General features: G+C 35.9%; 1 pseudogene; it reads right to left on the bottom strand.

Moving 5' to 3' along the window:
* Positions 1-8481: 8481 nt before the first annotated feature.
* Rpl6-ps3 (ribosomal protein L6, pseudogene 3) lies at positions 8482-8996 on the bottom strand (annotated as a pseudogene).
* Positions 8997-16656: the final 7660 nt, after the last annotated feature.

Here is a 16656-nt window from a genome sequence, read left to right as displayed (position 1 = left end):
CTAAAACTATAAAATATTTCCAGAGAAAATAAAGCAAAACTAGATATTGGAATTCCATCAGTTCATTATACCAAGATTATATAATATTTAAAAACTAATCATCTTACAAGAGAAATAATTGTTGTAAGTTTAACAATACAAAGAGAAAATACAAGACTTCAAAATCAAATTATGAGGTAAATACATTGTACTACAAGTGATAATTCTTGCTCAGTAAATCCATCTTTCTTTAAAGAAGGAAAAAAAAACATTTAAACAATGGACAATGTAGCTTAGAATGTCCAGTGACAGAAATTTTCAGGAAACAATAATATACTTTTTCTCCTGCTGCCATAAAGGTCCATCATGTCTCTTGTTTTTAAGTATATAAATTCAATATGTTTTAGTGTTATATGTCAGAGATCCAATAAAGGTCTCAGCAGATTAAAATCAAGCCTACATTATATTCAGTGGGCTCTAGAGAGAATCCAGTTCCTGGTTTATTTGACTTGTTAGCAGAATTCAGGGCTATGTAGCTTTGGCAATGGATTCAATCAGGCCCCATTATATTTTCATTGACTATGTAAATTCAATGTCATTCCCATCTGTTAGAAGCTATTGAGTTCTCTGTTACACGTCGTTTCTCACATGCATACATATATTCTCTTACAACTTCAAACACAAAACTGAAATGACAATAATTTCACCTGTTGTACTTTTAGGGGAAAATTTCATTAAATGAAAACATTAAGAGACTGAAAACAAAGCTTATGCCTCAAGATCGGGGAGAATTAATGTTCAGATCAGCATTGTGAAACAAAGTAAATAATAAAAGTGATTCTATATATTTGAACTTCATCGCTAGTGATATAAAAGGACTTCGATAAGGTATCTTGTTTACATAATGTGCCATTAATTTCAACACATCATACTCTGTAGATAAAGACAAATTATTAGAGTTTAATTCAGTGAAATGTTGTTGATTTATAGTTGTCATAGTGTTTATTAAAGTGTAGATTCAGTGTGCCTAAACTTTATTCTGCTTTTTAGTTCAGTAACTTAAGTCCTTCTTTGCTCCTAACGTGCTATAAGATTATTTCTTCAGGACAATAACTCTTACTGTGGTTAGCGAGAAGAAAATTACCTCGACCTATCGAATTTCAAATCAATAATAGCCCATATAGAAGTCTGTCTGTTGGGCCATAATTTGTTCTGTGTGATTTGCATAGAATCAACTTCATATACAAATTTATGAAATAAGATATCCAAATTGAAATACATGAGTAACATTAAGATTCAGTCAATGATTTGTCTTAAGCTTTTTTTCTTATTAGTTTCTGATGTTAAAATAGCTACCAGTGTAGTTAATTTGTCTTATAAAGGGATTAAGTTTCCATTAAAATGTAAATGTAAACTCTCAGATAATTTCATAGTTAATGTTCGTTATAAGTGAATTTATGTAAAGCATCCTAAATTAGTTCTGTATCAATCAAACTTTGACAAGTATAATGAGAAAAATAGTAAGAAGGTGATAGATTTATCGGGAACCCTGAAATGAAAGACTTTGGAAGGAAAATCTGAAACACAGAGCTGAGAAATTATTCACTGGGACAGAGAACTTGCTGTGCAATCCAAAGATCTGAATTCACATCAACTGAGGTTGTGTGTGTTGCCCTTATAACTCCAGGGCTTGCTTTTAGGGGTCTAACCAGCAGAATCTCTGGGGTTATTTAGTCAACTAGCTTAGCCACAATCCAGAATTCCACATTCAGTGGAACTGTCACAGAATTTTAGGGTGGAGAGTGGGAGAGTGGGAAACCTGATGTTCTCCTACATCTGTCCATGTGCAAATGAGTGCATGTACTCAGCCACATATATACATGCACACTCATATACTACATATATAAAGGTTTATAGGATATATATATATATATATATATATATATATATATATATATATATATATATATATAGCAACCCGAAGCTCATTATTTGTATTTTAGGAAGCTAGTAGCAGCATGCAAGCCTTATTGTGTTGGCTGGCATAAAATTCTTGTATCTCTGGCAAGGAACCAAACATTTTTACTTTACAATACCGCATGATTTTGAATTGCTTCCATTTCTGATTCAGAATTCATGACCAAAAGCAATTTTTCCCAAATACTGCTAATAATACCACGTTTTGAGTAAACAAAACTGAAGATGTGTCTGGATGCCACAGCGTGTGCAATGGCACCATTTCACTTCCATTGCTGATAGAAGTTGAAATTTGTCAGTTTCAATGCTGTGTGGTTATTTCTCATAAAACAGAGATGAGAAAAATCTATGGGGTTTATCAATGTCCTTCAGGTAGACATAATTAATTCTTCTGGCTTCATTTGTTATATTTCGTAAAACACAGTATTTTGTGTTCCTTCCATGTATATACTTGTATTTGTCTTCACTCCAGTCATTTGACTTCTGTGAGGTTTATATTGAGGAAGAATAACAAAACCTAATTTCAATTGCATAAAATGATCTTTGTATATGACAGGCAAAGCATCTTTCTTATAAACATGCTGTGAAAATTAATTGCAAATGTGAGTCAGGAGATACAGTTTTAGCTGTTTGTTTATTACAGTTTTGTGAAAGCATCTAATAATGATAAATAACAATGATGAAATAAAGTGTGTGATGAGAATCTCACTAAACAAAAGAATAGAAAAACAAGCGATGCATGTGAGGACCTCCTAATGCACCACTAGGTTTACTACATGAACTACTCTTGGAGACTTTAGAATTAGTGATGTTAAAGTAGAATTTCTATGAAAAACACCTATACAATGTACACGGCAATTCTAGCTGTGATACATATGTATAGAACTCAAGTCAGAAAACTTTTCTTTTTACTTATTTTCACTATTTATTATTTAATTTAAAAAATTATGACCACTCCCATTTACTTTTTATCTCTGCCTTCTTCCATGTAACCTCTCTCCTCTTTCTATTCATGCTTTCTATTCTCTTTCTTTAATTGTTGATATATTCATGCATACATAGTTACATATCATCTATGTACATACATACTACATACACACATCTATATCTATATCTATATCTATATCTATATCTATATCTATATATATCTATATCTATATAATGTATGTCTTAATATAGAATGTGTACTGGTAGGCAATTGCCTATATAGTCAGCCTAACTTAAAGTCTTCTCTATATCTGTATTTTATGCTTCACTGTCTATTATGTGTGCATAATATTTCTTATTATTTTATTGCCTACTCTGCTTGTTCCTAACAACAGATGTGTTCTATATGAATGGAATAGCACTGAAAATAAGGTTTGGGAAGGAGATGAGATCTATGTTCTTAGTGAAATCTAACAGAGTTACACAAGGGAAGAAATTACATTACTCACTTTAACTGACCCAGGATAACACTGAAAGTTGCACAAAGCTGTTATCAGTCTATACCATAATTTGCTTTCAACATTTGCAGGATATTTTTTCTGTTTAAGTTAACAGTCAAACCTTAGCTGTTATGAGATCGCATAGAATACACATGCACATATTTTCTCAGTCAGTGGCATGGAAGAATGCATAGTTTACGGTTAAAGCTATGTGTTTGATATTAGGTTGTAGAAGATGATTACATGGAAAAACAAGATACAAGGCAGATAGGCTGGACTGTCATATGTGATCTCCAGGTATATTATTAAACTAGTTATTTTTTTTTGCAAAATTCTCATTTTGAAGCCAAGAGATACTTTCAGAAAAGTATTATAACTGAAGGTAACCAAACCAGTGAACAAGAAACTGATCCTCATATTATAGGTATCATTTGTCATCACTAAGAGCTTCTATTTGTACTCTTAACAATATAATCCACAATTTGATAGCGGTTGAATGAATAAGAGAGTCTGTGAAGAGTTATTTAAAATGTTTGTATCCCAAAAATCCAAATTCTAAAATCCAAAATCTGACGACTCAATGAAAAGGAATTCAGCGTTATTTCAAGAAACTTTAATCTTAAACAATATACCTCAAAATGTAGTTGCTCCTGGCTCTTAAATGCCAAAACAGTTTAAGCTGTAAGGGAGAAATGAGATGTCCTCATTGAAGTTTAAATTGGTTCAAGAAAAAAAAAGAACATCAACAACAAACAAACAAACACCTGACACAAACCATTGGTGTCCATTCTGCTTTCTTCTTGGCTGCTTTCCTTTTCTCTGTTCCGAATCCTGTCATGTCAGTATTTCTGCATCAGTACGTTTTTCATCCTAAGAATGCTCTTCCCATCCTCTCTGCATTCCTGGATTAGGTTTCTCCAGAAAGGATCCTAGCTGCTTGCCAGGAAAATGCCCACTGGACACAAATGTTTTATGTACTAAATGGGTAAAGAGTTATCTGGATGAAAAGTTTTCAGTATCATCGGCGAAAAGTGAATGCACACATTCATAGCATTTGAATTTATGGAGATAACATTATGTATCTGCTTTTCTCAGTAAACTCAAAGAAGCAAACTCTATCTATAAACTCACTAAGTTCATGAAGATTCAAACACGTAGTTTCTATGCATTAAAATATTCAAGAATTGAAATGCATAAACACTATTTTCCAAAATGATTCCCTTTCGATGGCTGACTAGTTATCAAGAGTAAACATGAATACTAAACCTGAATATGAGATCACAGATGGTTTCAATTGAGTTTGAAATTGAAAATGTGGAAATTATATGCATATTTGTATCTTCTTTCATGGGTTTGATACTTCTGACTTTGAATTCAAGAGATTTAAATGGTTTAGCTTTTCAATGGTTATCATACTGGAAAAAATATTTATTACTGAGTTTCTCTGAAGCAGCCTAGGGTTTGAAAAATGTTATTAAGATTAATTTATTACACGGAGATAAAAGTCTAGTTCATTTGGATCTTGACATCAAAATATTCAAAACCATTTTAGTCTTGTAACTTTTTGTTTTCAAATTATCCCTAGACTTTTTTGACTAAAAATATCAATAATTCACTTATGATTTAACAATTTCATTAAATGAACTAACTGGGCAGTATATTTGATTTATGCTAATGAAGACAATTTAAATCTGAAACCTATCTTATTCAGAGGATTTATAAGATAAATTGAAATGATATCCTTTCTTCTTGTTTGAATATGATACTAAACAGAGGTGTTGGTTAATGGATCAGGGAAATCTTTGGAGTCTCTGCATTACCTTTTAATAAATGTTATAAATCAATGAGTTTCCTAAGAAAATGAACCTTTTATGACATCTGCAGGCAATTGACAATGTCAGCACTTGGAGTCAAAGTTCAGAACATATTTTTAAAATTTCAGCTTTATTTTAAGTGACTCAAATTTTATGGAATGATTAAAAAAAATGATTCTAAGGAGAAGACAGTCATGTAAACAGAGAGTAGAATAACTCCAAAAGGTACAAACACTTCTGTCTCTACATCTTACAATAAAAACATCTTCTCACAAAAAAATTTAAAGAATAGTAATTTCAAGTGACTTAATAAAATATTTGCTAGAAGTTAGTTTTTAACAGAAATTAGGTTCAAGATAAATGGGTAAGATTATTGAATCATAAGGCAAATATTGGCAGCAAATGTTTAAAACACACAAATATATACAGCTAAAATTGTACCTTGATGATTCTTCCTACAAGTGATTGTGTGGCAAATGATACAAATAGATCGAAAGGGAAAGATTGGAAAGTCACATTTCTTTTTTAAAAAAAATTGGTTATTTTATTTATTTATATTTCAAATGTTATCCCCCTTTCTAGTTTCTCCTCCAGAAACCCATTATCACATCAAGCTTCCCCTGCTTCTGTGAGGATGCCCCCTAAACACTCACCCACTCCAAAACTCACCACCCAGGCATTCCCCTACATTGGGACATTGAACTTTCCCAGGACCAAGGACCTACCCTCTCATTGATACCCAACAAGGCCATACTCTGCTACATATGCAGCTGGAAACATGGGTCCATATATATATATATATATATATATATATATATATATATATATATATATATATATATATATATATATATATATTGGTTAGCTGTTTAGTTCCTTGGAGATCTTGCGGATCTGGTTAGCTGGTATTGCTCTTTTTATGGAGTACAAAACCCTTCAGCTCCTTCAGTCTTTTTCTAACTCCTTCTTTGGGGTTCCTTTGCTCAGTCTGGTAGTTAGCTTTAAACATCCTCATCTGTATCAGTAAGGCTCTGTCAGAGACTCTAAGGAGACATCCATATCAGGCTCCTGTCAGAAAGCACGTGTTGGAATCAGGAATAGTATCTGTGTTCGGTGTCTGTATATGGGATGGATCCCAGGTGGTACAGTCTCTGGATAGCCTTTCCTTCAGTCTCTGCTCCACACTCTGTCTCCATATTTCCTTTAGACAGGAGCAAGTCTGTGTTTTAAAATTTGGAGATGAGGGGGTGGCCACATGTGCCAACCAAGGGCTTTGTAGAACCTCTGGGTACGGTCTCTACAGGTTCTCCTTCTCTTTTGTTGGGCAGTTCAACTAATATCATCCCTCCTGGGTCCTGGAAGCCTCTTGTTTTCCTGGCATCTCGGACTTGCCAGTGGCTACCCCCAGTTCCCCATTCCCCATTGCTAAACACCTCTGTTCAAATTACTGACCCTCTGCATACTCCCAGTCTCCTCCTATTTCTGATCCTGCCCCCTTTTCTTCCCTCTGCCTCCTTGCTTCCTCCCGAAATCCTCCCATCCTCTACTTCCAGTGAGCATTTTTGTTCATTCTTTTTTTTTATCGTGTCAAGCCAGGAGAGGAAGAGAGGAAGAGAGGAAGAGAGAGAGAGAGAGAGAGAGAGAGAGAGAGAGAGAGAGAGAGAGAGAGAGAGAGAGAGAGAGAGAGAGTTTTTGTTCATTCTTTAAAAAAGGACTGAAGGATCCACATTTTAGTCTTCCTTCATCTTGAGCTGCATATAGTCTATGAAGTGTATCTTGATTATTCTGAGCTTTTGGGTTAATATACACTTATCAGTGAATGCATGTGTGTTCTTTTGTGATGGGTTACCTCACTCACAATGGTATTTTCTAGTTTTGTCCATTTGCCAAAGAATTTAATGAAGTCATTGTTTTTAATAGCTGCGTAGCACCCCATTGTGTAAATGTACCATATTTTCTGTATCCATTCCTCTGTAGAAGGACATTCTTTCCAGTTTCTGGCTGTATAAATAAGGTTTCTATGACCATAATGGAGCATTTGTTCTTGTTATATATTGAAGTGTCTTTTGGGTATAGACCGAGGAGTGGTATAGCATGGTCCTCAGGTAGTCCTATGTCCAATTTTCTGAGAAACTGCCAGACTGATTTCCAGAGTGATTTTACCAGGTTACAATGTTACCAAAAATGGAGGAGTATACCTCTTTCCCCACATCTTGCCAGCATCTTTTATCACCTGAGTTTTTGATCTTTTTGTTTAGGTGCTACTCTACCATTCAATATTCCTCAGTTGAGAATTCTTCTATTACTGTACCCCATTTTTGATAGGGTTATTTAATTCTATGGAGTCTATCTTTCTGAGTTTTTGCATATATTGGATATTAGCCCTCTATCAGATGTAGGATTGATAAAGATCTTTTCCCAATCTGTTGGTTGCCGTTTTGTCCTAATGACAGTGTCCTTTCTTTGCCTTACAGAAGCTTTGCAATTTTATGAGGCCACATTTGCTGATTCTTGATCTTAGAATATAAGTCATTGGTTTCCTGTTCAGGAAAAATTTCCCTCTGTCCATGTGTTCAAGGCTCTTCCCTACTTTCTCTTCTATTAGTTTCAGTGAATCTGGTTTTATGTGGAGGCCCTTTATTCTCTTGGACTTGAGTTTTGTACAGTAAGATAAGAATGGATCAATTCACATTCTTCTTCATACAGAACCACAAGTTAGACCAGCAATATTTGTTGAAAATGCTTTCTTGTTTTCACTGGATAGTTTTAGCTCCTTTGTCAAAGATCAAGTGACCATAGCTGTGTGGGTTCTTCAATTCTAGTCCATTTATATACCTGTCTGTCTCTGTACCAATACCATGCAGTTTTTTTTTATCACTATTGCTCTGTAATACAGCTTGAGGTCAGGGATGCTGATTCCCCAAGAAGTATTTTATTGTTGAGAATTATGTTTGCTCTCCTGGGTATTTTGTTATTCCAAATGAATTTGAAAATTTCTCTTTCTATGAAGAATTGAGTTGGAATTTTGATGGGGATTGCATTGAATCTGTTGATTGCTTTTGGCACGCTGGCTGTTTTTACTATATTAATCCTGCCAATCCATAAGCATGAGATCGTTCCATCTTCCAACATTTTCTTTGATTTCTTTCTTCAGAGACTTGAAGTTCACTTGCTTGGTTAGAGTCACATCAAGTTATTTTATATTATTTGTTATTATTATGTAGAGTGTCGTTTCCCTGATTTTTTTAAAACATATGACGCTGTTTAATTAGGCTGTTGGCAATTTAGAACACCAGTTTGTGAGGATATATCATGTTTGTTTGGGAGAACTGAGATCTTAGGTAGCCCTGGAGCTGGAGAACAGCTTTAATCTTTGCCAAAATCTGGGAGTCCAAGGTTTTCTGATCATCCTTTTGCTGCTCTGTAATCTTGTCTTTCTCCTACTCAGTGTCAAAGACCCCATCTTCCTGAAGCCTAGGCTTACACAGCTGCTTCTTCTTGAAGTAAGCATCAGTCAGAGGTTTGAGGATTTTAACCTCACTGATAATTTCTTCTATAGAGGTGGCAATGACAAACTTCTTGTGTGTTTTGCCCAGAGGAGAGGTTCAGTCACAAGTAGCAAGTCACAGCATAGCTGCTTCAGGAAAACCACTCTCTTGCCCCTGGGGCGCTCAGTGAGGATGATGAAGACAGTCCAGGAGTAATGCTGGAGTGCAGCCTTCTCATGTGCTGACTGAAGGTTTTTTCAATGGCGCAGCAGCTTCCGAGGCACAACTTCAGGAGGATAATACCTAGGCATTTTTCGAAGCTACACCATCCGGTGCCACACCTCTTGTCCCCACCAACTGTTTCTGTGACAGTAGCAAGGACCTTCTTTTGCTTCTCCTTATCAACTTTGCTCTTGACAGCTGAGTATTTCCTTTTGTACAGGCCATTTCTGGAGTACATAGAAGATCAGGAGTACTTGCCAATTTCTCTAACCAGGACAGGATTTTGGCTGCAATGGGGTTTCCCTTTCTTGGGCTTTAACCTTGGAGTTATACTTTTTGGCTGCACTAAGCAGTCCAGGCACTGGAGCAGTATCACCACCATTTTTCTTGGCTACAGAATTCTTCTTTGTATCAGACTTATTCTTTTCACCAGAGAGCTTACAAGACAGGAAAGAGAATTAAGGCAGCCCCATAATTACTTTTTATAGTTTTTATTAGATAGTTTGCCTATTTACATCAAATGTTATCCCCTTTGCTGGTTCCCCCCTCTCCCTTACCCCGTCCCCCTTTTTTTTTCTATGAGGATGCTCCCCCTCCCACCCTCCCACTCCCCACCTCAACACACAGGACCAATGCCAGATACTGATTTCTTTGCTACATATGCACTTGGAAACATGAATCCCACCATGTGTACACTTTAGTTGGTGGTTTAGTCCCTGGGAGGGACCGCAGGGGTCTGGTTGGTTGTTATTGTTGTTCTCCCTATGTGGTTGCAAACAACTTCACCTCCTTCAGTTCTTTCAATAATTCCTTCATTGAGATCTTGGTATATCAGTAAGGCTCAGGCAGAGCCTCTCAGGAGACATCCATATCAGGCTCCTGTTAGTAAGCACTTCCTGGCATAAGCAATAGTGACTGGGTTTAGTGGCTGCATATGAGATAGATCCCCAGGTGGGGCAGTCTCTGTATGGCCTTTCCTTCACTCTCTGGTCCACTTTTATTTCCTACTGTGAGTATTTTGTCCCCCCTTCTAAGAAGGACTGAAGCATCCACGTTTTTGTATTCCTTACTCTTGAGCTTCATATGATCTGTGAATTGTATCTTGGGCTAATGTTGACTTAATCAGTGAGTGCATACCACATGTGTTCTTTTGTGACTGGGTTACCTTACTCAGAATAATATTTTTAGTTCTGTCCATTTGCCAAAGAATTTAGTGAAGTCATTTTTAATAGCTGAGTGGTACTCCATTGTGTAAATGTATCACATTTCCTGTATCCATTTCTCTGTTGAAGCTGTTCTTTCCAGCTTCTGCCTTTTATAAATAAGGTTGCTAAGAACATACTGCAGCATATGTCCTTGTTATATCTTGAAGCAACTTTTGGTTATATGCCCAGGAGTGGTACAGCTGGGTCCTCACATAGTACTATGTCCAGTTTTCTGAGGGGCCACCAGACTGTTTCCAGAGTGATTGTATCAGCTTGCAATCTCACTAACAATGGGGGAGTGTTCTTTCTCCACATCCTCATCAGCATCTTCTGTCACCTGAGTTTTTGGTCTTAGACATTCTGATTGGTGTGAGGTAGACTCTTGAGTAGAGGAAGGCTACTGATTTCTTAGAGTTAATTTTATATCTAGACATATTGCTGAAGCTGTTTATCAGGTTTGGGGCCACTTAAGTATACTATCATATCATCTGCAAATAGTGATATTTTGACTTCTTTCCTTTCAATTTATATCTCTTTGACCTGTTTTTGTTGTCTAATTGACTTCGAGTACTATATTGAATAGGTAGAGAGAGAGTGGGCAGCCTTGTCTAGTCCCTGATTTTAGTGGGATTGCTTCCAGTTTTTCTCCATTTAGTTTGATGTTGACTGCTGGTTTGTTGTATATTGGTTTTATTATGTTTAGGTTTGGACCTTGAATTCCTGATTTCTCCAAGACTTTTAGCATGAAGGAATGTTAAATTTTATCAAGTGTTTTTTTTAGCATCTAATGAGATGATGTTGTATTTTTCCTGAGTTTATTTATATAGTAGATTACATAGTATTTGGAAGAATAGTAGCTCTAAAATGGTTATATTAGATTCAGAAATGACTTTAAATATGGGTCATTTAATTAAGGTTTTGGGAAACATGAAAAAAGACAAGATTATAAACACTAGAGCTGAAAGAAAACTCCAATGAAATAATAAAGAAAAAATGTAAAAGAAACAGAAAATTAAAATGTGATTATTAATAATGACTGTCAGTGACGCACCATGATCTAGGTTGACAAATGTCATAAAAAAAATCTCAACTATATCAAAGGTAAAAATATGGTCATTACATTTCACTTCTAAGAAAAGAATACAACCACTACAAAGTAAAATTTACATATGGAGTATACAGAGATGATCGCCGTATTGAATTCAGTGCATTATCTGTTATTCATACAAATAAAATTTAAATATATGAATTTCACAACAGATTAAATATGTTCTAATAATTACAGTATACCTATATGATAAAACAACAACTGAGAAATAATAGAAGGAAATATTTCAAATGATTATAAACATATAAAAAATCCATATCTAAACATGGGAAGAGGAATCAATGTTAAGATTACTTGCTGTGATTGTAGAAGACTGGGACTCCAATGACAGCACCCACATTGGCAGCTCACAATTGCCTATACCTTTTGTTTTCAATTTAGGAGAACTGAGGGTCTTTTCTAGCCAACACAGGCATATGGTTGTATGTGCTGCACATAAAGGAAAACCACAGAGACACATAATTAAAACAAATCAACAAGTATTAACCATTACATGTTTAGTATAAAATTAAATGACTAAATTATTGACATTCATACCTAAAATAATATTCACAATCTTTTTTGAAACATTTATTCAATACTGTACTGCAACTGCAAATAGAGATTTAAGAGACAAAGATGGAGAGGAGAAAGGAGATAGAGAGACAGAGAAACAGAGACAGAGAAACAGACAGAATCAGAATCAGAGAGGTTCACTAAACTTCTATAATCAGACCAGACTGGGCATGATGGCCCATACTTTCTTACCTGGTGGGAAAGACAAAGGTTTTCTGGTTCTATCCAAGCCTGTACCACTTAGTGAGATTCAAAAATAAAGCTACCCTGCTGCAGTAGACTGTTTTGAATATGTGTGTGCACTGGCAGCACATAGTGGGCTGATTTGTTTTGAAAACTGAATACAGGATGTGTGTGTGTGTGTGTGTGTGTACGTGTGTGTGTGTGTGTGTGTGTGTGTGTGTGTGTGTGTGTGTGTGTGATAAGTAGTGAGAAAGTAGTGAGAGAGATAGTGAGAGAACTGGAAGGGAAGTAATTGGGGTGGATGTTATCAAAATGGATCATAGGCATACAGGCATACATTACATTTTCAAGCAAATGAAAATTAAGTTGTAAAACAAATAAGCAAATAAACATATTAGTAAGTTTCCTGTATTAAACACAGCATGATATTACCTAGTGATAATTCAAAGGAGAATGGGAGTGACATATTTTAATTAGTTTTTTTCTTCACTTTATATGCTGATTACATCCTCCCTCCCTTATTCACTTCCAGTTCCACCCTCCCAACCCCTGTTCTGTTATTCTCCTCTGCCCTCAGAGAAGATGATCCCCTGGGTATGAACACATACTGGCAATTAAATCACATCTGATGAAGCTTCTAGTCTTCCACTGAGGTCAGACAAGGCAGTATTGCTAGGAGAAAGAGATCCAAAGACAAGAAATAGAGTAAGGATCACAGCCAACATTTCAATTGTGAGAGGACCCACATGAAGACCAAGCTGCCTATCTGCTACAAATTTGTGGTTAGCCAAAGTCTGACCCTCTGCATGCTCTTCTGTTTGTAGGTGTGTCTCTGTGGACCCCCTGGTTGGCTCTGTAGGTCTTCTTATGGTGTCCTTGAGCTTTCCGGCTCCTTCAAGGGAGAGATATTGTTTAACTAATAGTTTTACTAATAAGCATTAAAATGTCATAAAACAAGGAAGAATAAACGCAAGGGGAATTTTAAGACAATAAGAACATTCTGAAGAAAAAAAAAGGGCTATTTCCAGCTTCTGGCTATTGCAAATATGGTGGCTATAGACATAGTAGAGCATGGGTCGTTGTTTTATGTTGGAGGATCTTTTGGGTATATGCCTAGGAGTGGTATAGCTAGGTCCTCAAGTAGAAATATGTTCAATTATCTGAGGAACTATCAGACTGATTTCCAGAGTGGTTATACCAGCTTTCAATCCCATCAGCAGTGGAAGAATGTTACTCTTTTTCCACATCTTCGCCAGTATCTATTGTCACCTGAGTTTTTTATCTTAGCCATTCTGACTGGTGTGAGGTAGAATCTCAGGGTTGTTTTGATTTGCATTTACTTGATGACTAAGGATGGCGAATATTTCTTTAAGTGCCTCTCAGCTATTAAAGATTCCATAGTTGAGAATCCTTTGCTTATCTCTCTACACAAATTTTAATAGGGTTATTTGGTTCCCTGGAGTCTAACTTCTTGAGTTCTTTGTATATTTTGAAAGTTAGCTTTCTATTGGACGTGGGGCTGGTAAAAATCTTTTCCCAAACTGTTCATTTCCCTTTTGTCCTAATAACAGTGTCCTTTGCCTTACAGAAGCTTTGCAGTTTTATGAGATCTATTTGTCAATTCTTGATCTTAGAGCATAAGCCATTGGTATTCTGTTCAGGAAATTTTGCTCTGTGCAAATATGTTTGAGGTTCTTCCCCAATTTTTCTTCTGTTAGTTTCGGTGTTTCTGGTTTTATGTGGAGGTCCTTGATTCCATTGTACTTAATCCTTCTAAAAAGAGATAAGAATGTGTCAATTTGCACTCTTCACACACGGACCACCAGTTGAACCAGCACCATTTGCTGAAAGTGCTGTCTTTTTTTTTTCCCCCACTGGATGGCTTTGGCTTCTTTGTCTAAGATCAAGTGATCATAGAAATACAGGATTATTTCTGGGTCTTCAATTCTGGTCCACTCATCTACATGCCTGTCTCTGTACCAATACCATGCAATTTTTATCACTATTTCTCTGTAGTTTAGCTTGAGGTCAGGGATGGGCCCCCAGAGCTCCCAAGGTCTAAACGACCAACCAAGGAGTACCTATGGGGAAGATCCATGGTTCCAGCTGGATTTGTAGCAGATGATTACCTTACTGACATCAGTAGGAGGGGAGCCACAGAGAATCCTGTGGAGGCTCAATTACACAGGGTAGCGGAATGCTAGCAGGCTGAGGCATGATTGGGTGGGTGGGTGAATAAGCACCCTCATAAAGGCAGGGAAGGGGGCAAGGGATAAGGAGTTTGTGGAAGGGAAACTGGAAAGAGGGATGATATTTGAAATGTAAATAAATAAAATAAAATAAATGTAAATAAATGAAATAAAAAGAAAGAAAAAAGGTAGAACACATTCTTTGGTAGGTGGAAAATTAACTTGCTACAAATTTTGTATGGGATAGTTCAATATCTTTAATAATTTTCATTATTAGTTCACACCTAAAATGCTAATCAATAGCTCACATAATGTAATTGAAATGCATTAAATAACCTTGGGTTTACTGTAGCATAGCTCAAACCATAACCAAAGTATTTTTTCTAAATAGAACAAGCATATAAACTGCTTCCTATTATGACCAGTTTTTAGCTTGTCATCACTAGGAGATAATTGAACTATATGGAGAAGTAAGGAAATACTTTCCTGAAATATTCTTGCACAAGAAGTAAATTTTTTCTGCAATTACATCTGCAAAATTTCAGATGTTTATGTAGTCCATATGTTGTATTGATATAAATTTATAAAGTGTTAATACTAAAATCATTTTCAAAAAATATTTTGTGCAAATTAAAATCAGTTTAAAATATATTTAGTAAGTCAAAAACTTGTTATATTTTTTAAAACAAATGTATTCATACACTCACTCAAATATGATAAATGTTCCCCAAATTGTCAGACACTATGACTATGCCATAGAGCATATTAGAATATGCAAAATTTTCATCAAATACCACGACAAAAATCTTAGTTCTACTAAAACTACACACACACACACACACACACACACACACACACACACAGGGGCACATGCACATGCTTGCGTGCATATGAACTTGCTCATATGAATACATACCGAAGAATGAAATGAAAAACAGCTTTTAAGAAAAATTGGTTTCTTTTATTTGCATATTTTCATTTATATTTCAGTATCTAAGTTTTTTGAGTTAAATCTGATATATCAAAAATACTGGACTATGTAATACATGCATGGAATTTTTTATAAAACAGTAGGAAATTCAATTGCCATATTTATGGTTTTACACAGTGGCTATATGACACTGTGCCCTATGATATGACCAATTTCACAGTTTTTATTTTTGTTTATCCCTTTTAGCCCATGACCCACCAGAGGTAGTGAAAAAGAAAAGTTACAGGGGAAGTGGGCCTCTTTAGAAATGATTCTTTGGAGCAATTCCTATCTGTGTTGACTGGAAATTGGCAGTTCAGTTCACAGGCCAGCAATGGCAGCTCAATTCATGCCCAAGCACTTTAGGAATATAGTGGCAGTCCAGCTTGGCAGAGTCGAGATAGCAAACAGGAATCAGCAGTGGTGGCATGGCCTAGCAGAGACAGCCAGGTCATGGCCTCTGCACAACTCAGTAGGAGGGACCCAGAGTGACACAAGAAAAGTTCTCAGCTGTGCCTCTCTCAGAAAAGTGGAGATCAGCAAAGACATGAGACCAACAAGCATTGTACAGCAAGCTATACAAGCCAAGCTCAACCTGTCACTGTCTTTTGAGCCCTTTTAAATACTCTCTACAAGCATCATGTGTCCTTCCTGTGTCTTGCCTCAACATGTGTCTTGCCTCAGCACATGAGTCGGTCTCAGCTGACATCACTATGCCAATCAGCTTGAGGCTTAAGCAAGTGGCCAGAAGCTAAGGAATACCACCAGATTTTTTGGTTTGTTTGTTTTGTTTTGTTTTGTTTGTTTTGTTTTGTTTTGTTTTGTTTTCTCTCTATGGAGTCTGGAGAAAGTATCAAAGTGAGTCAATACAATACATGCTTGTCCTTAGGGAAGAAACCTTCATCCCATGTGCTTTCACTTGCTTGCTTTAGCAGAACATCATTTCTCACATGGCTGCTTCAGTGACGTGTTCCTTCACAGTCAGCCTTAGCTTTTCACCTGTGTCCACTTCAGGAAAACACTTGTTCAGAAGTTTGCCCCATCAAAACACTATCCAACACAACTGACTTTCCAAAGAACCCTAAAGTTCCCACTTCTATCACTAACTGTACACACTTAGTTAAAAACTCAAGATTCTATGAAAAGTGAACTTTTAGATCATTCTATGAAACAGTGTAGAGATGTGTCTCATGCCACTTTATTCCTGAAAATGATTCTATGGAATAAGCAGTTTTTCAGCCAAAACAACAAAGTTCAACTTTTCTTTTCTTTTCTATTTTCTTCTTGTCTTTTCTCTTTATTCCTTTTTTTCTTTTTTTTTTTTTTTGTATCACCTGGACAAGGGTTCACTAAACATGTCTTAGTATCAAAAATATGGAACATGCTTTATGCCTCTAAAAACAAGCCTTATGCCACTTCTAGAGCACATTTTTGTTCTAGAATTCCTGAATTAAGGGACCAGTAATTGTAGACAATATATGATAGCCAAGTGTATGATATGAAAACTTTGAGTGAAACAAGAATTTAAGAAACAAAAGT

This window comes from Rattus norvegicus, chromosome 18 (genome assembly GCF_021556685.1).
Source record: "Rattus norvegicus strain SHRSP/BbbUtx chromosome 18, alternate assembly SHRSP_T2T, whole genome shotgun sequence".
Taxonomy (NCBI): Eukaryota; Metazoa; Chordata; class Mammalia; order Rodentia; family Muridae; genus Rattus; species Rattus norvegicus.
This window is presented reverse-complemented; position numbering and strand designations above follow the sequence as displayed.